The 26,895-nt window shown below is 46.9% G+C and overlaps 1 protein-coding gene and 1 long non-coding RNA gene across 41 annotated transcripts in view; one reads left to right on the forward strand and one right to left on the reverse strand.

Moving 5' to 3' along the window:
* The window catches only part of CELF4 (CUGBP Elav-like family member 4), an 846,252-nt gene that overhangs the window by 570,674 nt on the left and 248,683 nt on the right, over positions 1-26,895 (reverse strand). The gene's annotated exons all lie outside the window — the stretch shown is intronic.
* Positions 11,504-26,895, forward strand: part of LOC135880244 (uncharacterized) — a 220,561-nt gene continuing 205,169 nt past the window's right edge. The window contains exons 1-2 of the long non-coding RNA XR_010561486.1: positions 11,504-11,658; positions 12,233-12,383. This is a non-coding gene — a long non-coding RNA (uncharacterized LOC135880244). The remainder of the gene's footprint in view (positions 11,659-12,232; positions 12,384-26,895) is intronic.

The following is a 26,895-nucleotide window of genomic DNA, read 5'->3' on the forward strand; positions in this document are numbered from 1 at the left end:
GGTTCACTTCAAGGGGCAGCAGGTAGCTACAGTCTTCTCAGATTGTACTTTTACCGTCCCGCAGCCACCCAGTTTGGGGGTTTCACTAGCCTCCTACGTTTCACCTAGAGAGAAGGAGATTGCGACTCCTTCCCAGCTCAGAGGCCAACTCAGTAAGCCCCGAGTCCACTTGATCCCACTGGTTTCTGGGTTCCTAATACTTACACAAAGTCTCATGCTTTGCCTCGGTTTCCAGCCCATGTTTGCTTGCATTTACACCTCCAGCACAAGGCTTTTCTACTCTCCCAAGGTTCCTGGAGGATTATTTTTTCAGTGAATTTAAGATTCAGAGCCATGACAGCCACGGGACATTCAGCCAGCCGCGTGCACTCCTGCCGCTGCCACCATGTGATGGATGAGTAACGGTCAGCCGTGCTTCGGGATGATTCCGCAATTCAGAACATCTCGGCTTGACCCAGGATGGCTCCTCACCATGATTTATGGCATTTTACGACAGCGTGTGTGTGGCGCCTGCTGTCAGTTTCTCTGATTTAAAGCATAGCAATGGTTGCTTCATATTAGGAGAGAGAGAATAAGAGAAGAGGAAGGAAGGAGAAAGGTTTGGGCTTGCCTAGTGTTACCTGAGATGTAACATACATACGCTGCTGGGGGCATCTCTGAAACGCTCATGGCCAATAGGCATGAAGGTCCCAAAGATACAAAATATTCACGTTGCGCTGGGAGAGGATCAAACACCCCACCAGGTTTTGATCCACGTTCAGAGGGTTTTGTGACTCACTGAGGAGCATGACTTGTGCTACCCAATTCAGGTATAAGGGAAGCAGGAGAGATTTTTCTGGAAAGAGGAGGATAGAAAGGAGCCTTTAATTGTCATCACTTGGTGCCATTGCTGCAATGACTAAATGCTCAGCTAACTTTACAGAGGGCGCCATGGAGACTGGGTGCAGTGAGGACAAATGCAGGAATTACTGGGCCAAATTCTCTGGCCTGTGTTGTAGAGGAGGTCAGACGAGATGATTATAACTGGCCCAATGAAGTGATGAGATTTGGGGATCCCCGAACGGAACCTTAAAGGAGCACAGAGCAGTTGGGAATAAAATGAGGCGAGGCCCCTTGTACCTATGGAGATATCACTACAGAGAGAGATTTAGGAAAGGGAATGATCTGTTTGGGTAAGAGACAGAGAATGACTGGACGGGTGTGGACAGTAGAATGCCCTGAAGCAACATTAATAGAGGTGGAAGAGACTCAAAAAAAAGTTAGAAATACAGTTTTGATTTTTGCATTCAGACATCTCCTTAAACAAAGTAGCTCCTACTGCAGGATTCTGAGACCTCCACTTCCATACTTATGGCTGACCTGTCATGTAGTTAAACCCATCTCCCTTCTACACCAGCCAGCTACTTGTATATTCATAGGCATTCACCCGGGCACACGATTGTATACAATGAGGAAGATACAGCCTCAGACAAAAGAGAAGCCCCCAGCACAATGGCAGAGGTTAGACATGTGTTGTGATTAAAAGGTGACCCTCATGCTTGGCTTGGAAATCCCAAACCTCTACAACCTCAAGGCTGGTTTTGTTTCAACAGGTCTATGCAGCTCCATTAACATCCTTAAGAGCTTTGTGGCAGCAACTCCTGCACAGATAGCAGTTTGGGAACCAGGGTTTTATGAAACTGGTGAAGAATTATTGTAGATTTTATAGTGTGCTGGTCCTTCATTAAAATTAAGCCATCACGCCACTCAACCTCAACTGAGGAGCAGTAAAATTTGGTTTAATTGAGAGACAGTTGTGTAGCTCATTACAAAATCAGACATGCTTTTTTGGAAATTAATGTGAAGAGAAGGGGGGAAATAGACTAGGGCATTAGCACATGGTTCATTACAAGTGAATTTGAGACTGTTCATAAAACCCTGAAAATACCAGTGTTTGAGTCAGCAAAATGCAATGCTTGGCCAGGGGCTAGGAACCGGAACTACTAAGTCCTAACCTTGATGTTGCACCTTTGCGCCTCACTCAGCTTATGGCCAGGAAGGAGTTGCACTGAGAAAGTCAATGAAGGAAGGCTCAGCTCTGGTTTACAATGAATTAGCCACCACAGGGATTGGAGCGTGTTAGTGTCTATTTGTCCCAGCTTAGATGTTTCTAAGGGTATGTCGACACTGCAGTGAGAGATGTGAGTTAGTTGGGGATTGGTCCTGCTTTGAGCCGGGGGTTGGACTAGATGACCTCCTGAGGTCCCTTCCAACCCTTGTAGTCTATGAGTCTATGTGTAGACGTACTCGAGCTAACTTTGATCTAACTAGCTCCAATGACAACAGCAGTGAAACCACAGCAGCACAGGTTGTCAAAACCTGCCCAGAACCGTGGGTTCATACTCAATTAGCTAGCCCATGCTGCCGCGGCGTCACTGCTGTTATCTGAACTAGCTAGACCAAAGCTAGTGCTGCAACGTCTATGCATGCTGCAATCACACCTTGGATGGCAACACATGCCTTAAGGCAGCAAGGGCTCCAGAAAACTCTGAGGAGCTCTGTAGAGCAATGAGACGGGGGGGGGGGGGGGGGTCTTCTTCAGTGATGCTCCATGTCACAGGATAGTTCTTTGCTGAATGCCATTTTGCAGAGTGAAGATCATAGAATCACAGAATATCAGGGTTGGAAGGGACCTCAGGAGGTCAAAGATGTATCTGGTTCACTCGGTTTTAGCGGCTAGGGAGATCTACTGGGATTTTTAACTGGTTCAAAGCAACTGGAGGCAGAGTCAGGTGCCAGGTCTCCGCAGTCCTTATGAGAGTGGAATTACAAACTAGAAGTCATGTTTTCGCCTAAAAAGACTTGTCACGCAGGACCAAACCCGCTCACCGCAGTCACATGATATTGTCTTGCCATGTTACAATGTAATATTATTGCGCCGTGGCACATCACTTTGGAACAATGTAAACATCAGAGGCACAAGCTCATCAAGCTTCACCCCACCAACTCAACAATCAAAGCCCGAGGGGGTCCTGCACGCTGACCAGTTACTAGTATTATGCATTTGCATAATTCCCCAACCAAGTTCAGGGGCCCAAAGAACACAGAGCAAGAAAGAGCTCCTCCTCTAAAGGGCTGCCAATATAAATAGAAAAAAAGCTGGAAGAAAGCAAGCGTTATCTCAGTTTTATAGATGGGGAACCGAGGCACAGAGAAACCGAGCGACGTGTCCAAGGCCACTTAGGCAGCCCACGGGAGAACCAGGAATTGAAGAGCTCTCCTGAGTCCCAGTCCAATGTCTTAACCAAAGGACCATAGCGCTCATAGGTCTTGGCAATTTAGCCCACAGGTAAATGGAAAACAATACGTCTCTCTTTCTCCCTGCCTCTCCGGACTACAGCTCAAGAAGTTGCAATGAGAGAATCAATTCACAAGGATTCAAACATGGTTTGCAATGGATTTGCCATCACAAGGACTTGTGTGTGTGGCAGTGTTTAATTGCCCCAGCCGAGAGGTTTCTCAGGCAGAAAGGGCTTCAGAAAACTCTGATGAGATCTGTAAAGCCATGAGACCAGTGGGTGTCGTCTTCCACCCATGATGTTGCCTCTCAGGAGGAATTTCAATTGTCCACCCTGTGGAGGTAGGGGTCAGTAGAAGGGAGCTACCTAAAGTAACAGCCAGCACCCTCAAGTACATATCTTGCACTGATGTCACCTAGTTTCAGTCTGAGACCTCGCCTGAGCTCTCCTCCTCAGAACGCAAATCCCTGGCTTACCTTGCACTTTTGTATCTCACAGAACTAAGAAAATTCAACTTTTTTTTTTATTATTACTTTCAATATGTCAGAAACTAATGTGATCTAAATGGCTTCCTGCTCAGGAAATACCACATGGCTATTAGCTGCTCATTTGCTTTTGATCCCTGTCTACCCCAGGTGAGTCAGTGGCATTTCAAATGCGGCTTGGTTTATAATTCTGAACCTTCTAAGAGGAAAGCTGCCCCTCCCCTGTAAGCTGCAGCTGCTGCTTCTCATCTGAGCTTCCAAGAGACGAGGATGATCTGCACCAGTCACTCTTGGAAAAATAGCTGGTGAAGGCCTCAGAACCTAAATGATACCGTCTCTCGAGGGAAGGGAATGGCTAGTCCCTGGTGAAGGCATTTCTCTGTAGCGCTTGTGGTTGGGGGTGCAAGTAGGGATTCACTAGGGGAGCCCTGGATACGGCAAAGAACAGCCTCATTGCGGTACATGCACTGGGGGTTGTGATCTATTTTTGGTAAGCAGCACCGGCACAGAACCAGCTCAGGCCCCGTACTATGGGACCTGAGGTCTAGAGAATGGCTCGACTCCTTTAAAGGCACAGACAGGAATGGTTAGAATTCCTGGTCCCACTTTGCACACACTGACCCAAAGCCATACCTGGTGTAACCGCAATGACGTTAATCGAGTAGAGACACTGAGGTCAATGGATTCACACTAGGGACGAGTTGGGCACGGTCTTCTGGTGACGTTGCTTGTTTATCCTGGCAGCTGAAGGTCAGATTGTGAAATCTCCTGGGGGGCATATGTGACGGGGTGGGAAACACAAAAAGCCTACGCTTGTGATGGTAGAAGCTGATCACAACTGCACGGCTCAGGTGGATCTGATTTTCATGTCACTTCCCTGCCACTAAGAATCACGCTGTACCCTACTAGAGACAACTCCACAGTGCCCAGTTTGGATCCAAACTTTCCCTTGGGTTTGGGGGGGGGTGCAGATAGCAGTGGGGTGGGAGGGTCATAACTAGAGTTTTGATTCAGGCGCTTACACGGAGATAGGGGGCAGCTGCAATGTTTGGAGCCAGCTCTGAACTTCCCAAGAGTGCAAGTTGTTCGGATGCTAAGTGCTGGCTTGTGCCCATCCCTACCTCCTAGCACTGAGGAGACATCAAAGCCTTCCTCATTTTAGAATTCACAGGTTTAACAGATCCGTAGGCACAGACCACAGTAAACCTTCACATTACGGTGTCTTTTGTCCAGAGCAGACGGTCAAAACCCCCCAGCAACACACAGTTAAAAGGACACACAGTGCAAACAAAGGGATTAAAGGATCTAAACAAAACAATATATTCATTTCCCTACAGATTGTATTGCTCACTGCTAAGAATAACAGACACAGGGAATGACACAATGAACAGTAAATAGCACAAGGGCACCTAGACTCTACCCACATGACAGCTGCATGGCAACTTATCACAAGCCCCAGAATAGTTGTGCAATGAAGCACGTTGCAGTGACCTTTCACTTGAATATGAACGGGCAGCTTGAGCAGGCTGAAGTTGCCAACATGGCAAATTACAGGTCAGAAGGATGGTCTAGCAGATAGGGCACTGGACCAGGCCTAAATTTAATTCTCAGCTCTGCCACCGATTTTATGCATGATGCCGGGCAAGTCTCTTAACCTACCCTGTGCTTTCATCTATAGTCCCGTTATGAGGCCTGTATGAGGACCAAGATAGGGCTGAACGCCCTGCAGCTGTGCTCAGGCAGGAATGTACAACTGATTTTGTGGGCTGCATATGGCCCATGGAGCTCACTTTGGCCACCCCAATATGTGCTCTGATTTAAGTCTTTGGAGTCTTCTTCATTGGACATTTTCCAACACACCCTCTCCCACACCCATATCTCCTGAACCAGACCAACATATGATTTTTCAGAATCCCCATGGATAAAATCATGTGCAGTAAAGAGAGATCCTCTCCCCGAAGTGCTCTGTAATGAATACCCAACTCTTGGGTCCCGTGTGCCCTGCCAGGTTGCCTCTGTGTGTGTTGCCAATGCTAGACCATAGGAGTTTGGCCATGGGAGCAATGTTTAGGAATTTGTAACCCTTTGGGTGCATGATTTTTATGCAGTGGACCAGATTCTGCTGTTGTGTCAGTATAAATCCAGAATAACTCTACTGACCCAATGAAACTACATCAGATTTATGCTGGCGTAACTGAGAGCGGAATCTGGCCTCTATCTATAATAAAGGAGGGAACTGAATTAAGCTGAGCTCCTTTGGATCCCCTTCCATCACAACAAATGTCTGAGTCTGAACCCACTAGGACCTGGGTTATGGGTCAGATAAAATGAGAACGTTGCCCCATCACACTCGAAACCTGTCCTGAGGTTCAAAAAAAAGTCTGTCTGTTTTATGTTTTTCTAGGTTATCATAGTGTCTAAGCAATTTAATTTCCCCCCTTGATTTCCTTTCTTCTTTTTCTTTTATTTATTTGTTTATTATGCCAGTACAAAGACTGGTCCTACTGCATTTAACACTTGGCTGGAAGCAGAAAGGAGCAGAAATCATAAGAAAGCCTGTTCAGAATCCATTTCCAGCTCAGTTTTGTGGACTCACAAGGAAAGAGAAGGGTTAAACTTCCTGGGTGCCTTGGGACCTGGGAGCCATTTGAGATTTGGACAATAAATATTTCCTACCTCTACTTAATTTCAAATTGGAGAGATATATAGATTATACAAGAAATGGATCATAACCAAGCGAGAGACCACAGCACCACAAAACTCTGGAGAAGTCCCTATTCTGAAGATTGTGGCTTGGGCCCATGTCTCTCAATTATACTCTGTTTATTCTCTTTACTTTTGCACTAGTAACTTTAAGGCTCATGCAGAATGTTAGCTGATTGCCTTGAATATAAATGCCTAGACTATTAAAAGTAGAGTTTAAGAAACTAGACTCGTAAATCATAAAAGGAGACATAAATTCTGTGTTTTAGTGGTGGTTTAAATTCCTAAATGGGTTTTATAGGAGCCACATAAGACCTATTGACAATACCCCTTTATGATAAAAAGTAAATAGAAGTGACAAAGTCAGAATTCAAAATACCGTTGCTCGGCTCCCACTGGCCTGAAGGAGACCGAAAAATGGCTGGAGGAAATCTCAGAGGGAAACAAATGATAACATGAAATTAAATGTGTAATATTCCTTTTTATGCTGCTTCGAGGGGGGAAAAAAAGCCCTCGGAGAATGAGGCGGCACATTTGCATAACAAAGGAAATCAACAACAACAACAAATTGCCATCTTGTTCAAAGCTGATAATTGCACAGATGACAACAAGAAAGTGCCTTTCTTCTTGGCTCTCTAGGGGACAAGCCTTGTCGAGATGAGGAAAAAAGGTGGAGAGTGACCCCACTTGCTTTCATGGAAGATTAGCAAGCTCAGGAAATGTCTTCGGTGAAAGGGGGGTGGCTGCTTCCTGGTCTGAATGAAAATGAAGACAACGAGGGCAGAGAGGTCCAGATCAACCCTACCAGATGATCGACAAAACAGCAGCATCTGTTCTAACCACCACCGATACCACCCACCCGCCCTCTCAACAAGCACCTTTCTGCACATCACAATTCTCCTCCTACACTGTGTGCTTTGCACCTCCTCTGAATCCCGCCATCCCTTCAGGCATGTCTGCCTCTGTGCTATTTACGGACAGCAAGGTCTGGAGCAGCCGGGCTCAACCATTCACACATCATGACAGTCCCCTCCCATCCAGCCAGGCTCCCTCTCCCATTTAGCAATATGGAGACAGTGGTGGAGTCGCAACCTAGTGACACTTGTTGGTCTCATAAATCCCAGGTTGAGAACCCCTGCCTGGAGGACTGTGCGTTGGATCAGCTATTAACAGGCTGTGTGTCCTATCCCCAGCCCTGCCACTCACTTGCTGTGAGGCCTTGCACAAGTCATTTTGCTTTCCTGTCTCAGTTTCCTCATCTGTGAAATGGGGATAATAGTAGTTACTAAACTACATTCTAGGGGTGTTATGACTCATGAGGATCAGTTAATCCCAGCAGAGAGCTTTGAACAAGTGCTACAAAAGGCTAAGCATTATTATTCCATTAAGTATCCAATGGATGAGAGATCCCTGACAAAAATCTTCTCGAGTGGTTTGAAAGAAGCCGACTGCTGCCAAAACCTTGCGGGGTGAGCGCTTTTGGAGATTGGGACCAGCCAATGATTCTATTACATCCCCGTTTACCTCCCTACTTCTCCCTTTCCTCTTCCAAGGCCTGCATTAATTCTGCAGCAGCCAATGGAAACCAAACTGAATCACAGAGACGCTCTTACTTTAGGACAAGAATCAGTGAAACAAAAATAGTTCTCATTGGCAAGAACCTCTCCATATGCTCAAGGGTTTAAAATGCTGGATCTGTCTGGTTTCCATTTGGACGAGTCCTACAGAGTTTAACTGTAATGAGACCAATAGGGTTCTATAGAAATTACATTTAAATTACTAACAACTTGAAAACCCGTCTAGAAAGTTTATTTATTTTTATCTCTCCTATGGAATTTTATATCAGAAGAATAATTTTCTATCAAATTCTACGGGTTAGTTAAAAAAAAAAAAAAACCAAACCACATTTGGTTGGAGATGGCAAAAATATGCCATCCACATTACTAGCATACACACATCACAAGGCGTGTCAGCTTCTTCAAGCTATCCCTTCTTTTGAACAAGCGATGAAGTGATGCCAGGGTAATTTGGAGGGGGCAGAAGTATGAATTTATCAGAAAAAGATTCCGTATTCCTCATGCTGTCCATGAGATCTGTCTGGGCCTTTGAATCGCTAATCTTACCAAATAGCTGCTGGCTGTCTATATCTATAGATATCTAAAGCCTGCAATACAGGCATGCGTCAAGTATCCCATTTGAATACTGGGTTGCTCAAATTGCTTTGCAGACCTAATGAGCACTATTTCCTTACTAAGTTCTTCCGTATGCAGTGTTATTGTAGCCATGTTGGTCCCTAGGATATTAGAGAGACAAGAGGCATAAGGTGATATCTTTTATTGGACCAACTTCTGTTGGTGAGAGACAAGCTTTTGATCATACACAGATTTAAAGAAGAGCTCTGTATAAGCTTGACTCTCTCCTGAACAGACATTGGTCCAATAAAATAAATTGCCTCACCCACGTTGTCTCTATAACATCTCCTGGGCATAGCTCATACCTTGGCTGCCTGGTGGTTTGCTAAAGATCAGCATTACCCTCCTTCTATTTGGGACCACCCCTGGACTCAACCAACTTCATTGATTTCTGCTCATTATTATTTATTTGTGTTATGGTAGCACCTCGAGGCCTCCACCAGGGATCAGAGTCCCATTGTGCTAGGGACTGTATACACATAATGAAAAGACTGTCCCTTTCATAGAATATCAGGGTTGGAAGGGACCTCAGGAGGTCATCTAGTCCAACCCCCTGCTCAAAGCAGGACCAATCCCCAGACAGATTTTTGCCCCAACTCCCTAAATGGCCCCCTCAAGGATTGAACTCACAACCCTGGGTTTAGCAGGCCAATGCTCAAACCACTGAGCTATCCCTCCCCCTTTATGGAACTAGGCTCCTTGTGTCCTTTAATAGACTCTGGCCAGTGTTGGGATTAGACCCTTTCTATCTGCAGCCCCTCCCCCCTGCAACAGCCTCTTACTATTTCCGTACCGCATTGATTCTGCATCACTTTTCAAATCTCATCTAAAAACATCTGCCCCTCCTCCCATCCCATGTACCTTGATCTCGGTCTCCCTTTGCTGCTATGTATTATTTAGCACAGTAACTACATTATCTAACTCCACAAAACATTTGGGGGATGCACTGGCAAGGAAAGGGCAGATATGAGTTGACCCAAAAATATACTAACATCTACGAGTACCAGCTTAAAGGTCATCTTTGCAAGTTTTTGGAGAGACTCGTGCATTTGAAAGACTGGCCTCCGTCCTGCCTCAAATACCCTGAGCTCAAGAGGGAACTTGATCAATGCCCACTCCCGGAAGCAAAGAGAATGTATCCAACAGGCCCTCCAAGGGCATCACTCACAAGGCAGCAAAGATGATGGGTCTGCTGATGTCACTGTTCTGTCTGGAGCATAGTGGTAGCTATCGCATGATATCAGTCATTGCCACATGAAAGCGAAATAGAGTCCTGTTTCTCATGGGACTCTGGGCACAGTCTGAGATATTTATTGGTTCTACCAATGAATAATATGAATTTGAATTGTTTCTAAGGAAGAGTTCAAGGGTTTTTCTTTGTTTTGCTTTTTGTTTGGGATGGACTGTCAGAACAGCAGATTGTTGTTTGCAGCCCGTAGAGTGGCTCATGAAGACTTAATTAGTTAAGTGGGCCCTTTCTCTGCTGGTTTTCCTGACTGGCTGATGAGGTGCAAGACCTGTTTGCAATGGATGAAACACCAATCAGCTCCTCTCTGGGTCTGGGTTTTGTTAGATGCATCTTTAATGAGTTATGCCTGCCAGGTCCTGGCTGTAGCGATGAGCCTAGAATCTTCACGCAGAGGATTTCTCCAACTGAGGGCAGCAGGCACACAGCTTGGACTATGCAACTGACAGGAAAAAGAGACTGGTTTGCTTAGTTCAGCTGGGATTGATGAAATCTGAAATGGGGACAGGCCTCTCTAATGGGCTGCAGGAGGTGCTCCGTGTTTGAGAAAGGGGCTGATGATAAGAATCTGGAAACACTTTGAAATGAGTGTCCCTGGGTTAGATTAATCACAATGAGTAATCAAGTATGTAAGTAAAGCTTGTCTTAAGGGACCACCTACAGGCTCAGCAAAATCAGTTGCCTATAGAGTTGGTCTTTTTAAAAGGTCAACGTAGTATATAGCAACAATGGACCAAAACATTGCAATTTACAGTACTTTTGCTAAAGGGCCAAACATAGAGGTCCTTCCTCAGTGTTTAACTCAGTACCTACACAGCAAAAAACTCCCACTGAAGTTGGACAGAATAAGGATGTCTGTCTGTTTATACATTCATGTAGGCCCCACCAGAGTGTCATCTGTGTGCCTCATAAGCATTAATAAATGTAGTCTCACCACAACTACCCTGCAAGGGAGGTAAATAGTATTAGCCCCATTTTGCAGGTGGGGAACTGAGGAACAGGGAGATTAAGGATACATCTACATGTGGCAGGGCCAGGGCAGGGGTAAAACCCCCTTTAAAGCCCTGCCAAAATGCTGGCTACAGCCTGCTCTCTGGCCAGGAGGCCAGGTGTAGAGATACAGGTACTCAGCAGGGAGCCCAGCTGCAGGAGGGCTGGCTCAGACGAACATGCTGGGCTAAGTAGTGACAGCTCGGCTGGGGCAGGAGAGGGCTCTAAAAGCCCTGGGCAAACCTCAGTGAGGAGGCTAGCCTGGGAGGAGACAGGAGGGCAGTCTCTCTGTCTCCTTGCCAACAAGGAAGCCTCAAGGGCCAGGAGACCCTGGGGCGGGTCTGTGGGGCACTAACTGTTGGGGGATCTGGGAACTGCACAAGCACTGTAAATAAAGGCACTGGGGCGGATCCAACAAAAGAAGGAGTGAACACTCTTTCTTATACCAGCCTGAACACAGGGTGCAGGCACAGAAGTGGGAGAGCCTGCGCTGACCCTGTGACACTACGCAACAAGCAGAGATGTGACTACAGCATGTGTAGACCAACCCGAGCTAGCTTTGATCTAGCTCACTCCAATTATAATAGTAGTGAAACCAGCGCCGAATCCCCGTCCCGCGGTGGGGCGCGGGAAATGTGGCGTACAGAAGACCCACTCCCCGGTGCCGCTCTCGGGGGCCCAAGTCCTTCTGATCGAGGCACAGCCCGTGGATGGTGTGAGGCTGGTAGCGGCCCCCGGGCGCGCCGGGACCGGGTCTTCTTGGAGTCGGGTTGCTTGGGAACAGGGCTGGCTCTGGCCGCGGGGGGGGTGGGGGGGGGGAGGGCGGAGCCCGAGGGGGGGGGGGCGGCGAGCTCTCCCGCCGGGGGGAGGGCGGCCGGAGCCCCGGGGCGAGGGTGGCGAGCCCCCGCGGGGGCTCCGCTCTCCCCCCGGCGGTCGGGGGCAGGGCGCCGGAGGGGAGGGCGGCGAGCCCCGGCGGGGGCTCCGCTCTCCCACCGACGGCCGGGGGGAGGGCGCCGGAGGGGAGGGCGGCCGGAGCCCTGGGAGGAGGGCGGCGAGCCCCGGCGGGGGCTCGGCTCTCCCCCCCCCCCCCCGGCGGCCAGAGCGCCGGGGGCAGGGCGGCGAGCCCCGGCGGGGGCTCGGCTCTCCCCCCGGTGGCCAGAGCGCAGGGCGGCGAGCCCCGGCAGCCGGGGGGAGGGCGCGGGGGGGGAGGGCGGCCAGAGCGCCGGGGGGAGGGCGGCGAGCCCGGCTGTGGCCCCGCTCTCCCCGGCGGCCCGAGCGCCGCGCCGCCCCCCTCCAGGTGCCGCCCCAAGCACCAGCTTGGTTGCCTGGTGCCTGGAGCCGGCCCTGCTTGGGAATGCAGCCCAAAGCTGGTGGTAAACTCCATCTAAGGCTAAATACTGGCACGAGACCGATAGTCAACAAGTACCGTAAGGGAAAGTTGAAAAGAACTTTGAAGAGAGAGTTCAAGAGGGCGTGAAACCGTTAAGAGGTAAACGGGTGGGGTCCACGCAGTCTGCCCGGAGGATTCAGGTATATGCTTGAGTAGCTAGTAGTGGACTAGCTACTCAAGCATATACTCCCCAGGGGCCCAGGCGTGCACTCTCCATGTTATTGTAGCGTCACTGTTATAGTTGTTGAAGCTGGCTAGATCAAAGCTAGCTCGGGTACGTCCACACATGCTGCTGTCACACCTCCATTTGCAGTGTAGACATACCCTTTGTCTCTCTCCCAAGGTCACACGAGATTCCTATGGCAGAGCCAGGAGCTGAAGCCAAGTCTCCTGAATTCCATCTTCTACCTCCTTGGCTTGCGTCATTATGTTACAGCTCTACAGGATTCTTCCATTCTCCTGGCACCCACGTAAGGACACGTTGAAGTGATAATTTACAGCAGGGGGTGGCCTGTTAGTGCCATGTTGTTTACTCACTAGTTCACCCAGCTAACAGCACTATCCCGCCAGTTCAAGGGCAATTTAGCTCCAGCCTGACCAAAGCCAGAAACCCACCTCCTATTGACTTACTGTGGCACCTGTGAAGGGCCAGGAGGAGAGAGCCGACAACCTCCCGCGTCCCGTTAGCGTTTGACATTGGTGCTCTCTCTCCTTTATTTATTTCATTCCTCTAGCCTCTCTGGGTCCGTTCATTCATTTAACTTTGGCAGCGTGTCACTGCAGGGACAATCTATTGAGGAGGAGATGAAAATAATATTACACTACTGAGCTGATAATACCAGGCTTTAATATCTCTGAGCAGCATCTCCATTGTGCTATGTCAGTGAAACCGATCAGACAGCCCAGGCCCCTTGTGCCTAGACTGGAAAAAAAAAACACCCTTCAATATTAAAATTAAACTTCTTATACATCAGCAAAAAAAAAAAAAGGGGGGGGGGGCGGGGAGGGTATTGCTGCAACCGAGCCAGTGGCCCCTTGAGCTGTTTTCCCTTAAGTATTGCCTCAGAGTTGGTAGTTAATAAACATCTGTATTTAACTCAAAGCACTCCACCCCCCTTCTCCTCACCCATCTCCTTGTCTTCTCTGCTCCCGCTAATACACTAGGTTGGTTATATATAGCTCATTTTAGTGACATCATAACCATTCTGTCGGTCATTATCATGTTACTTAAACAGATTTACAGTCTCTCCATTTGAATGGAAAAGGACAAAGGGGGATGCTCAAGGAGGCATGATAAGATATGCAAGAAGAGTGACTTCCTGCTTAGACAACTCTTGGCATCTCCCCGAGCAGCTGAGCCAGAGGCTTGCTCTCTAGGTCAAGGCGGAAAAGCATTGTCTTGTAGATAGGACACATGACTGGGAGTCGGGAGGACCTTGATTTTGTCTCTAGCTCTGCTACTATACTGCTGTGCGATCCTGGGAAAATCACGTAACCGCTCTGTGCTTCCATTTCCCCAACTCTAATATGAAGATGATGCTACTTAACCTCCTTTGTAAAGTGCACTGGCATCTGGATGGATGGTATATAAGAGTTAAGCGTTACCATCATAGTCTCTTGATTCAGCTGTTACAGCAGCTCTCCAAGGACCATGAGACTCTTGGTTGAAGTCTTGGCCATTATAGTAAATGCTGAACGCAAAGCCACAGAGGGTTAGGTTCATCCCTGGACTCAAGGAATTTAGACTGAAGATGAAGATGTCCCGACACATTCTACAGACAGAACGGAGGGAACCAGCTTGTGAGCAGAAAGAGCAGGCACCAAGAAATTCCAAACATGTATTCATACCCCAGAAAAGGTGTCCGTAAAATCCCTCAAAATTTTCAACCTATCAGATTGCTGAGTGGGATTCAATGGTCACAGGCAAATTTCCCAACAGTTGAAGGGTCAAGTCCAGATGCATCTGGGCTCTCCCTAACTCGCTAGGTCTCAACCACACCTGCTTTTCTCCAAACCACTCCCCTCTCTTAGCCTCTCCACCAAACCTTTAGACCACTGACTGGTGCAACTGCTCTGATGGCCACATCACATCCTTCCCAGCTGGTATACTGCCCTGCTGTTGGTGGTGCACACAGACCGGCTGCTTTCACTGGGCTAAAATCCCAAGCGAAGAGGGGTGAGTACCAGAGTTCAGGTCAGAATTCAAACTCCCGGCCCTCAGTACTCAGACCACAGCTGCTTCTATAGTATCACTGCTCTTCCAGCGGAGCAAGATGAAACCACTCACCAATCATTATATATCTGGAAGGGACCCCGAAAGGTCATTAAGTCCAGCCCCCTGCCTTCACTAGGGGGAACAACATTATCGCCCCTTTGGCATAGTCCTTGTGACAACACGACACTAAGTAGCCAAAGAGAGATTGCTGGGTAGGGCCTGTAGTAAGGCAGAGATGCTTACACCAAGGAAACAGCTAGAGAGGTACAATGAGAACTAAACTTTCTAATGGGTTTCTAAACTTTCCGGGAGGCTGCAGACACAGCATCCTAGTTATAGAGATCTATGCGTCGACACGGCCTCTCCTTTCTCTTTTGCTGCTAAACTTCCTCATGCAGCCAAAATCAAAGTGGTCCCCGGGTACCGATTAATATTATTTTTAGAGCTGTGCAGGCAGCAACAATTTTAGGTCCTCAACGCCTAATAATTTTTTAAAATAAATAAATGATCTGCCGCAGCAGCCCCGGAGATTGGGGATGGAGCAGGCGGCTGAATGTTGGGGCTGTGTAGATGGACTGGGCAAGGCTCAGCTCCGTGTAGGGTGACCAGATGTGCCTATTTTATAGGGACAGTCCCAATTTTTAGGTCTTTTTCTTATATGGGCTCCTATTACTCCCCACCCCCTGTCCCGATTTTTCACACTTGCTGTCTGGTCACCCTAGCTCCGTGCCTTGGACTGATAGAGGCTTTGAATTAATGACACTGTTGTTATGGAAGTGCCTGTCCTGCCAAATGCACATGCTGAAGAAAGGGGAGAGAATAAATTCATACTCTTGTATGGGACCCCAGTGTATATATATGTTTGCCCACATTTTCACCCCAATAGCAGAGGTGAGCCCGGAGCCAAATGACATACACCCAGCTAAACACTCCCCAAGTGGCATGGCCCAACACAGACTGAAGAAGGCTGGATTGTCATTAGGGCGCTAGACTAGCACTCAAGAGATCTAAGTTCAGTTCCCAGCTCTGCCACAGACCGGCTGTGTGATCTTGGGCAAGTCACTTCATCTGTCCGTTAAACGTGTCCAACAGAGATAAGACCCCCTTTGTCTTTCTTGTTTATTTAAACCGTAATAACACTGGGACAGAGACAAATACTAAGCATTTGTACAGCACCTAGCACAATGGGGCCTTGATCTCGTTTGCCTCTAGGCACCACCAAATAACTGGCCCTGGTTAGATTCTTCAGGGGCCATTGGAACTCTGATTGCCCATATGGAGAACTTCCCAAGATGAGCCATGGCTGTTTGCTTGCACAGCCGTGCCCTAGGTGAATTCCCAGCAAAGATATTCATCATGGCTTGTGGAAAGCCAGCTCAGCATCGCTGTATGCGGTTTAATTGTGCTTTGATACCATGTGATCCTGCTTTGAATGCATGGCCACCTGCAAAATGGGTAGTAGGATGGATACACACCCACACACTCAACACTTGTCACTCCACCACCCTCCATTCTGCTGTAGAAAAAAAAAAGGACAAAGGAAAAGAAAACCCAGACTGGAAACCACCAAGCTGTCACAAAGAGAGCCATTCATTTACATTCGCAAGGAACCCAGGAGCAGCTGGAAGCGTCTGGTCGCTGCGGATTCCACAGATGATGTCAGGCCTGCAGAAGATTTTTCAATTAATCTCTCTTGACCCCGTGTCTTGAACCCTCGTTCCTATTTTTAACAAACCCATTCTGTTGGGTGACCTCCGGACCCGGTGACCAATAAGACCCATTTAAGTAACTGCGGGGGTGTCTGTAAGTATGCAAGGAGAATTTGCAAGGGGCTCATTAAAGAGAGAGTTAGTTACCCTGGCCAAACTCTTGCTCTTTCACACTCCTTCCCACAGTCTGAGACCTTGTTATGAGATGCTCAGATGTTAAAGACAACCAAAATGTTCCTGAAAATGTCATTGATTGTGTGTGCAAGAGGACGGGAGTGACACAGAGAGAAAGGGCTATGCACAAGTTACAAAATCAAACAGAAGAACAATAACACAGGAACTCTTTAGAACACTTAAATTTACTTCCTTCTTCAAATATTAGGTAGAGGTGCATTCAACCCAAACAACCCCAATCCATATCCTATTTCACAGCTCAGATTTGAATCTGGACTGAATATCTACATAGAGCTGAAACATTCCCTCCAGAATACACGAAGCTTTTTGGATTCAGAGCCAAATTTGAACCCTCAAGTTTGGGGAAGTTTGGTTTGGCTCATGAAAGAAACAAGGGGCCAGATTCTCAGCTGGTGTAAAGGCATTGCTCCATTGGCTACAGTGCAACTACACAGGTTTACACTAGTGTATCTGGGTCATGACATTCAGATCATAATTCAGGATCAGGCCTGGAGTTTGGGTGGAATATCATCTCTAATATTGGGGTGTAAATGTTTTGGGGGGACTGTCAGATATTGCAAGGTTCTGAATTTGTTCTCTCCATTCTTCAGCCCACGCGTTTAGCAGGCCAGGAACTTAGACATTTCTCTGTTTTAAAAAATGTTTGTTGGCTCATTTATTGCTGGAGAATGGTGCTAGGATGGCAGCCCCAGTAACGAACAGAACACATGCAGCAAAAGCTTCTCCAATGGGATGACCACAGTCTTGGCCAGCAATGAAGCTTGAACCAGAGAGCTCCAGAACTAAAACCATCTGCCTCTTCAGCTTGAGGTACAGAACCAGGAGCAGCAACTGAGCCCTACAGCAGATTCATAGCCTGTGTGAATCAGGCACAGAGGGAGATGTGCCATACGTACGGATCAGTGGGTTACACCTGAACCCTGTCATGCAGGAACCCACTGTTAGTGGTGAGAGGATAATAGTCGTTGCAGGATCAGTCCGGCCTGGGCCTTCTCAGCTTAGACTTTCAGTTAGGGGCCAAGTGTGGGGCTGTTTATTGTGATGCAGACATTACTGGACTAATATCACTTGGTTTGTTTCACAAAAGCTACCGAGCTACCACCAGATGGTTCTCAGCTTCCAGTCACTGGACTGGATTGGGACAGGCAACCTCGATGAATTGAGGGATGGAAGACCTAGAAAATATTAATTTCTGTACGGTCCTGGAATCTCAACATAACTGCTTCCTGCAGGAAGGGTGCACCTTGTTTTTACAGGGTGTCAATGATATTCAGTCTATCTACGTACCTATGAATGTAGCATCCAAATGCTGGAATCGAATGGAATCTTCACTGCACGGAAGGAAATACCATGCCGGAGAAGTGACGTTTTAAAGCTCCGTGTCTCTACATTACACATAAATCCTATTGGAAATATCCTTTCACTAATAATTTTCCTTGCATCCCTCCTTTTGGGTCATCCTCTGACATCATGACCCACAAGTTTGGCCCTAGCAGTGTTGCACAAACCCAACCGTAGACGACAAAGGGTTGATGCAAGGGGAAACATCAGGGCAAAGCGTCAGTGGGCAGATCGAGAAAAGCCTAGAAAAATCTATAGAGATTTAGAAGGTATTAGATGCACCGAATACCTAAAAGGGAACAAAACACATCTCCAAGCAGGATCAGATAAGGACTTGAGTCACTTTTCTTGTACATCCCTCTGTAGTTGCACTTTAGCAGAGTGAAGCACGGCCCCACCACTCCAGTGCTACAGCAGCTCCACTTACGCCCCTGTAACGCAGGATCCAGTTCAGAATCACCCTCCACAATTTTTAAAACCTTCTAGGGACACTTCCCAGTCCATCATCTCAGATCTCTCTTATCACCCAGTGTTCATCCGACATTGGTCTTCCTTCTCCTCCTGCTTCCAGCACAAACTTGCCACTGATCCTTAAAGACCCGTCTCTTCTGCATCTCTTCACAGTCCTGTTTTTTTTCTCTCCACCACAATGACTTTCTATCCCATCTGGAAACATCTCTTTTTTTCCTACTTTGTATGTACCATCATTTCCTCTATCTCTATTTATTGGCTGTGTACCTGAGTTACTAAACTCCAGGAACTACTTGGAGATATGCTTGGTAGGAAAGATGTTGGTATTATAGCACCAACCACATACTGTATTTTGATCTAGGCAGTTCTGTGTTTCCCCATCACTGTAATATCCATCTGCCCCTCAGGTATCAATGGATTTATCCTTCCAGAAGCCTCTCTGCTGAACCCAATATCCCGACTCCAGTACTGTCAACGCCAAGAGGTTAAAATCATGAATTAGACCTCAAAAATCATGAGGTTTTTTTTTTTTTTTTTTAAAAAGAATGAATGGGTACTTTTTCTTTGCCTGCTGGTTTCTGAACCTTTCGGGTGCGCTTGAGTTAAGTTTGTAAGATTGTTGGCACAAACACAAGGGCTAGAAATGTACCTTTTCTAAGGAGAAAACTCAGATTCGCATGGAATCCATTGACTCCAAGAGTTGGGGATTTAAGAAAACACTCCTAATATTGTACGACTTGTGATAAAATCACAAGAATTGGCAACAAACTGCACAAAACCATCCTTGCTCACCCTTGTATCCTTCATGACTTTGAGCCTCACGGATGTTGTTCTAGCAAGAGACACAATTTATCTGCCTTTCATAACTATACAAAATGGTTCTTTTCTCCTGGAAAAGCGCTCCAAAGTGTAGCGCTCCAGATGTGACTGTAGGAAGAAATCACCCCTCCACCCGGGATTTTCAACTCCACAGTCCCTTTCCTTTGAGTCATGTGCTTCACTTATCTGTAAAAACTTCCAATAGACATGAATCTGACAGTCCACCTAATATGCTGGAATCAAAAGCTATTATTGACTTTGCCATACTGATCAATGGCGGCCCAGGCCTTGTAATAGATTACAATGTTTGTTTCTTAACGTCACCGCTGCTCTGCTGTTCCCTCTCTGCATTAAATGAATGTTCCTCTGTCAGGAGGTGCTAAAATTACCCTGTTTGGAGCCTTTCGCTCCAGCCTTTGGCCTTTCATGGACTGCATGTGAGCTGTATTTCTCAGCACCCTGCAGCACGGAGGAAAAATTCCCAAGTAGCGGGTCACGACTTTTGTTTGCTGGTGTATTTCAGCTGATCCTTCGCCATCTCCATTTTACTCTATCTTTGGTGCTTACGTGGCCACCATCGCTGTAGCACCTGTGCACCTCTCAGTCTTAAAAGTATTTTACCCGGACAATTCCCCCAGTGTAAGTGCTTTGATTTTATAGATGGGGAATTGAGGCACAGAAAGGCTAAGTGGCATGCCCAAGGCCACACAGAATGTCTGTGGTGGCATAGGGATTTGGAGCTGGGTCTTCTATAACCTAAGCTAGTGCCCTAAACACTGGAGCATCCTTTTACTCCTATCATAAAGCACCAGGAGGACTGTTCTAGGGAATAAAGTCCTCTCTTTGTCCACAGGAAAGTCCATCCCACCAAACTGCCTTAGCAGCATCATGGAGAAGTTACCACTGGTTATGAGACAGTCATTCCGATCCTGTGCCCCCACCAATCCTTGGCCTCATCTCAGACTGCCTTTAAAACTGTGATGCAGAAAACCACCAGCTGGGAATCATACAGATCTACTGATAAGTTAGAGCAAACAATCAACTGGATGTCAACCCTTTTATTTCACTAGTGGTCGGTGCTGGGATTTGTATCAATGACAAGCTTTTTTAAGTTTCTAGACAACACATCACTTAATCTGGAGTAGAGCCCTTTGGAAACTGGAATTTCTGTCCTGCAGGCCATTCTGATATTTCTACATCTGTTTCCATTCTAAAATGGGGCAAACAGATGCAATATTGAACATTTTCGTGGAATGAAAAGTTCTGAAAAATTTCAATTTGAAATGTCAAAAGGAAAATGGCAACCCACCTTTTTTGATCAAAATAAAATGTTCCTTTTCAAAATGTCAACATTCAAAATGTGGAAATCTCCACTTCGAACAAAAACGTTTTGTCTCAATTGTTCCCATTGAAAAATCAGACAATTTCATCAAAATTGACACCAAAAAAATATTGATTTCGGTAACCCCCAGGAATTTGGTTCAGTTGGGAACATTTCCATGAGCTCTGAGCAGGAGAAAAGACAAGGATCAAAAGGGCATGGAGGCTGAATTAGCATCACACTTCCTAGCTGGATTTCCTCTACGTCAAGACCAAGGCATGTTTTTTTTTTTTTTTTTTTTATTAATGGAGATATCCCATCTCCGAGAACTGGAAGGGACCTTGAAAGGTCATTGAGTCCAGCCCCCTGCCTTCACTAGCAGGACCAAGTACTGATTTTGCCCCAGATCCCTAAGTGGCCCCCTGAAGGATTGAACTCACAACCCTGGGTTTAGCAGGCCAATGCTCAAACCACTGAGCTATCCCTCCCCCCCCTGTGTTGTTAGTGGCAACACAGGTGAAGTTAGCACTGCCACTGCCTGTGTTATAGCTGTCCCATGAGAAACTAAATCCTCCATTCGTGAGATCTGTTAATCCGGCACCTTTCATTCAATCTAGGAGAAAACGTAGCCACACAATGAAGCGAACTAGAGATGCGGGTTTTGAATTAAGAAGCCGTGGAGAGCATGACAGCGTAAGAGCAGGTGGCATCAAACCATTCCTGTGAGAGTCAAGGGCTCAGTCAACTACGCAGAGAGTTCCCCAAAGCAATCTATTCTGCACTCTTCTGTAGTATGTAAATTTATTGAAATGCAAGTCCCCTTTTCCTACTGGAAGATGAGCTCGCTGTGATCTGTACTTTCAACCCACACTGACACAGGCAGCTGACATTGTGCTTTTGAAGCTTTCCCTTTTGTTTTAGTTGCCAGCTTTGGGAGAGAAGGGGGAACATGCGTACGTAGGCAGACCAGGGATCTGTGCCACCGAACACCCAGATGGCAAGAAAAAGTCACCTTACGCTGACTGTTTCAGAGGCGGATTTCAGTAGCGTGTGTGAGTGTGTGGTGGGGGGAAGCTGTTAGAGGATGGAGAAATGGACAGCATGTAAGCGCATACATGGCGACACGTGGGCATACATGTATGAGAAGGATTCTGCAGTGGGTGAACATGCTTGCATTTGCATGCATGTACTAGGAGAGAGCTGTGCCAAAAAAAAAAAAAAAAAAAAAAAATGAGGAGGTTTGGAAATTTGGTTTCATTCCTCACTGGAATGAAAATGAGACCATTCAAAAAACACAAGATGTTCCCCACCCTGGCAGAGCCAGTCATGTGGTGCTTAGGGCACAGACCTGGAATGTGGAAGACACCAGTTTAAGTGTCTACTCTGTTAGTGTCAGACCTGACACTCAAACCTGGGAGTTCTGTCTCCTAAGTCTGTGCCCTAACTAGCAGGCTGTTCGCTATTCCAGGGTGAACACTCCTGCCCTCCACCCCCACATCCTGGAACAGAGAATCCTTCCCAACAAAACAGCATTTGGGACAGTCTAAAAAGAGGTTCACTGAACATTTTGCAAACAGCTCTATTGAATGTTCCTTCCTTCCCTTTTCCCCCACCGCAGAGAGGTCAAGAAAGACTTCCTGTTTTCTCTCTCTCTGCCAAGGTGCATTGTGGGATTTTTTTAAGGTCTTCTTGAACATCAAGTATTGTTTGACGCAAAGGCAAGAGCTCAAACCCTCATGGACCATTGGTTTGAGCCAGCCAGCATGTCCTTTAATGTGTAAGCTCCATCATTTGAGACATTTATTCCTAGGTGGCAAACAGACTGAGGGGGAAAATCCTGTCTAAGCTGAGATGGATACTAAAGGCCTGATTTACAAAGGTAACTAAAGATGCAGATAAGGGCGTAGTGGGATTTTAAAACATGCCTAAATGAGTTAGGCACCTAACTCCCATTGACATTCATCTTTAGGTGCCTAAATATCTTTTTTAATCTGGTGCCGGGTGCAGAGGCAGATGACATGTTCACAATGAAACCTGAGCTGATGCTAGATGCACCCGGTTTGGGGATTTTGTTGCAGACTGGACACCAGGCCTTGCTGAACAAGGTGGGAATGTTTCTGGTGAAGCTGCCCTGATTGATGGTTGCATGGTTAAACCAGGTGAAAATCTGACTATTTAGCTGAATTTGGGTGGGGGGAGGTTCATTTGAACCCCCAAACTGAAAGCGACACTTGGAGGGGTGCAAACCATGTGATCAGCATCTGGAACAGAATGATCATAGCAGCCTTCTGAAGAGAAACCAAATTGTGCCCTCACCGTTTGGCAAGAGCATTCCCAAGCTCTAAAGTCTAGGCGTCCAGGTGTTCTCGATTTCCTTGATTTTTAAGACCAGAAGGGACCACTTACGATCAGCTACTCTGATCATCTGCCTGGCACAGACACGGTGATTCCTGCATCAAGCCCAACAGTTTACGGTTGAACTAAACCATACGCTTCTCTGCATCCCTTCCCACGTCCCAGGGGAACGTCTCCATAGTAGCCCGCTGCCCAGTGCCCCCGACCACAGCAACTGGGATTTTGCCCAGAATTTTTGCAATCTGAATGAGGGAGGGGTATTCCTTATTCCTGCTTGCACCCTCACCCTGTGCATCTACAGCAGGGCTGTCTTGGATCTAGCTCACAGAAAAGAACATGAAGGCATACATTCACAGACACACATTATGTTGTAATGTCTCTACTCTATGGAGCCGGCCTTTTCGCTGCATTCAAAGGAAAGGAAAGGCAAAAGAAAGGAAGAAAAATCCCCTCACGTCTTCCTCTCCGAACAGAGCGGATTCTTTAAAATTCACCAGCCGAGGTCTGCGGTGGAGCAGGCAGCGGGGTGGAGAGGGGAGCTGTTCTGTATGGCACGGGGGTGCGCCTCACGCTGGCTCCCAGGGATTGCATTTGCATGTGCAATTTCGGCATTTCCATATATTTTGACAATTGTTATGCAGCTGTTAGGTCCAGGGCACTGAGTTTGCTCCCCTGCTCCTGTCCCCCTCCTCCTCTTTGGCGAGCGAGCTCTCACTGTAGTTGGTAAACAGCACACTGCGTGGACTATTAGCAATCCACAAAGCGGCCAGATACCAGGAGCCGCGGCAAGCAGCATTCCAGCTGACTCTGACACTTTAATTGTGTGCTCTGGCTTAAACAGAAATGCATTTCTCTGTCTCAAGATCACAGACTGACGCCTCATTCCCCTCCTCTGCCCCGCATTTGATTATGTCCTTGACCTGTTTCTCTCCCGGCGAAGACACCTTGTGGCATGGCTTACTGCGACCGTAGAGAGGAATGCAAGATCATCCTTATTAACTGAGGGCTTGATCCCCCTACCCACAGTCACATTGGGTGGGACCTGACTTTGAGCTAGATGCTTCCAACCCTGATGCTTGATGAGTTGTACCTGACCTAGTGCTTGACTCACATCCCATTGAAGTAAATGAAAAGACTCCCACTAACTTCAGAGGCATTGGATTAGGCAATAAATGAGTAGACTCCAATGGAATTGGCCAGATCCTCAGCTAGTGCAAATCAGCAGAGTGCAATCAATTTCAATGCAACTGTGCTGATTTATGTCAGCTGAGGGATCTATTCTGATGGGACCACCTGTAACCAATACTCAAGTGTAACAGTGACAGATTTGGGCCCGTTAGATTGTAACTTCTTTTGAGCCATGGCTGTGTCTTCCTAGGTCTTCTGGGATGCACCTAGCAAACTTCAGCATGCAAGAAAATAACATAAATAAAAACTATCAATGCACATGTGTGTGGGCGTGATCCTTCTGTCCTTCACACAAAGTACATGGAGAGTAACACCCATTGATAGGATCAGGCTTCCTGGGATGAAACTGGCTATTTTGTCTAACAGGAGGAATTTTCATCTCCTCCAAATGGGCACATGTAACTGCTACAAAAGCAACATTACATGTGCTGGTATTCAAGCCATGAATAGCCAGAAGGAAGCCCCCTTTGGAAAGCCCCCTTTGGATAGTGTCTTCTCCTCTCACAGTATAAATATATTAAAGTGCACTAGACAATGGCTTGGCTGGGACTGTTGCTATCTGCTGAGGGTAGATTAATTTGCATGTGTATATTAATATGCAGACCACACCCCCGACCCACTGGGCACACCCCTCCATTTTTTTTTTTAATGGAGATATCCCATCTCCTAGAACTGGAAGGGACCTTGAAAGGTCATCAAGTCCAGCCCTCTGCCTTCACTAGCAGGACCAAGTACTGATTTTGCCCAAGATCCCTAAGTGGCCCCCTGAAGGATTGAACTCACAACCCTGGGTTTAGCAGGCCAATGCTCAAACCACTGAGCTATCCCTCCCCCCGGCATTCTTGTTGTGGTACTGCAGACAGGGATCTTGATGGATTTGCAAGAGAACCACAAGATGGGCATCCCCCTTCCTCTGCATGCTCCTGCAACTGCTGCATTGGTTTGTGCTGTTTCATTGGCACGCACAGACGTACGTCTGCCTGAATTTGACATTAGGGGGTCAGTTTTCCTCAGGGCAGCCTCCCTTTTGGTAGGTCCCATTTGCCCTCCCTATTGCAGACCAAATTGTAACTGAATTCAGGCACAAAACACACACTCAGAGGCCCATGAACTCAGGTCTCTACTGCTGCAGGTGCAAAGTGAAAAAGACTGGACATTTCTCCATCAATATGCAGGTTTCCTTTACTCACTCCTGAAACAGGGAGCTTTGGGTGGATCTGAGTCAAATTAATAGATTTTAAGGACATAAGGTACCATTAAATCATCTAGTTTCGACTTCCTGTATACCTAAGGCTAACAGTCCCATGATTTTTCATATGTGCCATCAGGGCTGCTTTGGGATTTGAACTTTTGGCACTGTAAGGCAAGACCAGACCATTAGGTCTGTTCTGGAAAAAAAAACAAAAACAGACCAAGTTTCAAGAGAAACTAACCGGGCAAAACTTTTATCTTAAAAAAAACCCAAAAAACAAAGTAGAACCTCCCCAGGGAAATGCAACACACACAAGCAACATGTTCTGATTGGAGCAGGTTTGGGCAGGTTTGTTTAGAAAAGCAATGAAATGACAAGAATGTATTTGCCAATACACCACCGAGAGGAATCCCACTGCCATCACCTCAGCTACTGAGAATACGAACCGCTCAGGATTTGAACCTTAAAACGTAGAGTGTGTCCGTTCGCCAGCACTATGAAGGTGAGCAATACATGAGTGTTATTCTAATTCCCCCGCAACCCAATTGCACAGTCGGGATCCACAAAGAGTGGGAATAATGCAAATATCTGGGCGTTACTCTCTCTGTGTGTGTTGTACAGTTTGCTTGTTTCTTTCACACCTCGGGAGTCATGGATGAAGCTAGAATAAAATCATGATACCGAAACACCTTGAACAGAGTGTTACCCGGGGTTCTTTCAACCCAAAGCTCTTGGTAACTTTTACTCTGTGCTAGGTGGTGTCAGGAAGTAAATCAGGGAGATACGGCCGTCCGACCGATAGATGGCTGGCACAAACAGGACAACACAAGAGTGCTTTCACTTAAAGCTAAACCTTTACTTAGTCTTAAGCACTTACACACGTCCACGACAGGTTAGTAACATCCCCCCAACCCTCGATAATTACCGAAGCTGAGAATGGCTCTCGAGTGGCACAGTGGCAACCCGTCTGCTGATGGGGAACACAAGATGTATCCAGAGGGAGAGACCAGTCCCGAAGAGTCCCCCCCACCTCAAACTTTTCCCCCTTATTTATACATTAGTAATAGAATGACATGTCCCTTAAAGAAACCTTGTTAAGTAAGCAGTTTCAATGATTAAGCAAGAGGTTCCTTCTGATTATTGATTAACCAGGTGTGGGTTTTTCCAGAGTTTGCAGCCTTGAGACTCCAATAGACATTCCTGGGGCACGTCCTGTTCTTCTAAAATGTATCAGCAACTTCAACACAATTCTTATCAGGAAGGACGCGGGGTCAAGCTGCCCTTTCTGTGGCACCCCAAAACTCCCTGCCCCCCTCCTGTCGTGGTCAAGCTGAGACTGTTTAATAGCTTGCTTTTAACAATAAGCCATAATGGTTTTAGGCACTTTACTGGTTTGCCAAAGTCTCCCCGTACACGTGCAGGTCCTCCCATTATTTCAACCTAAAAGCATCCAGGACTAATCAAAAGAGAAACAGCCACCTGTGAGACAGACACAAATTAACACAAACATGTGCAACACAGACACCAAACCCTATGCACACACCCCTACCACACAGAGCCCTCAAACAGTTTCATTTAGTTTTTCCTCTCCTCCAACTCATGTGGTTTATTAGCCACCAGAGGGAGCCCACGAAACCCCCATGAACTACAAGATAAACAGACCAGCTTCGGTGAAATAAAGGTAATCAAACATTATATATCAGGGGGCTGCAGGGTTCAGCCAACTTGAGCTTCTTTATATCCCTCTAAGCTCTGCATCCCGACAAGATCTCCTGGAAATGCAAGATCGGCTTTAATTTACTGCT

This window comes from Emys orbicularis, chromosome 6 (assembly GCF_028017835.1).
Source record: "Emys orbicularis isolate rEmyOrb1 chromosome 6, rEmyOrb1.hap1, whole genome shotgun sequence".
NCBI lineage: Eukaryota > Metazoa > Chordata > Testudines > Emydidae > Emys > Emys orbicularis.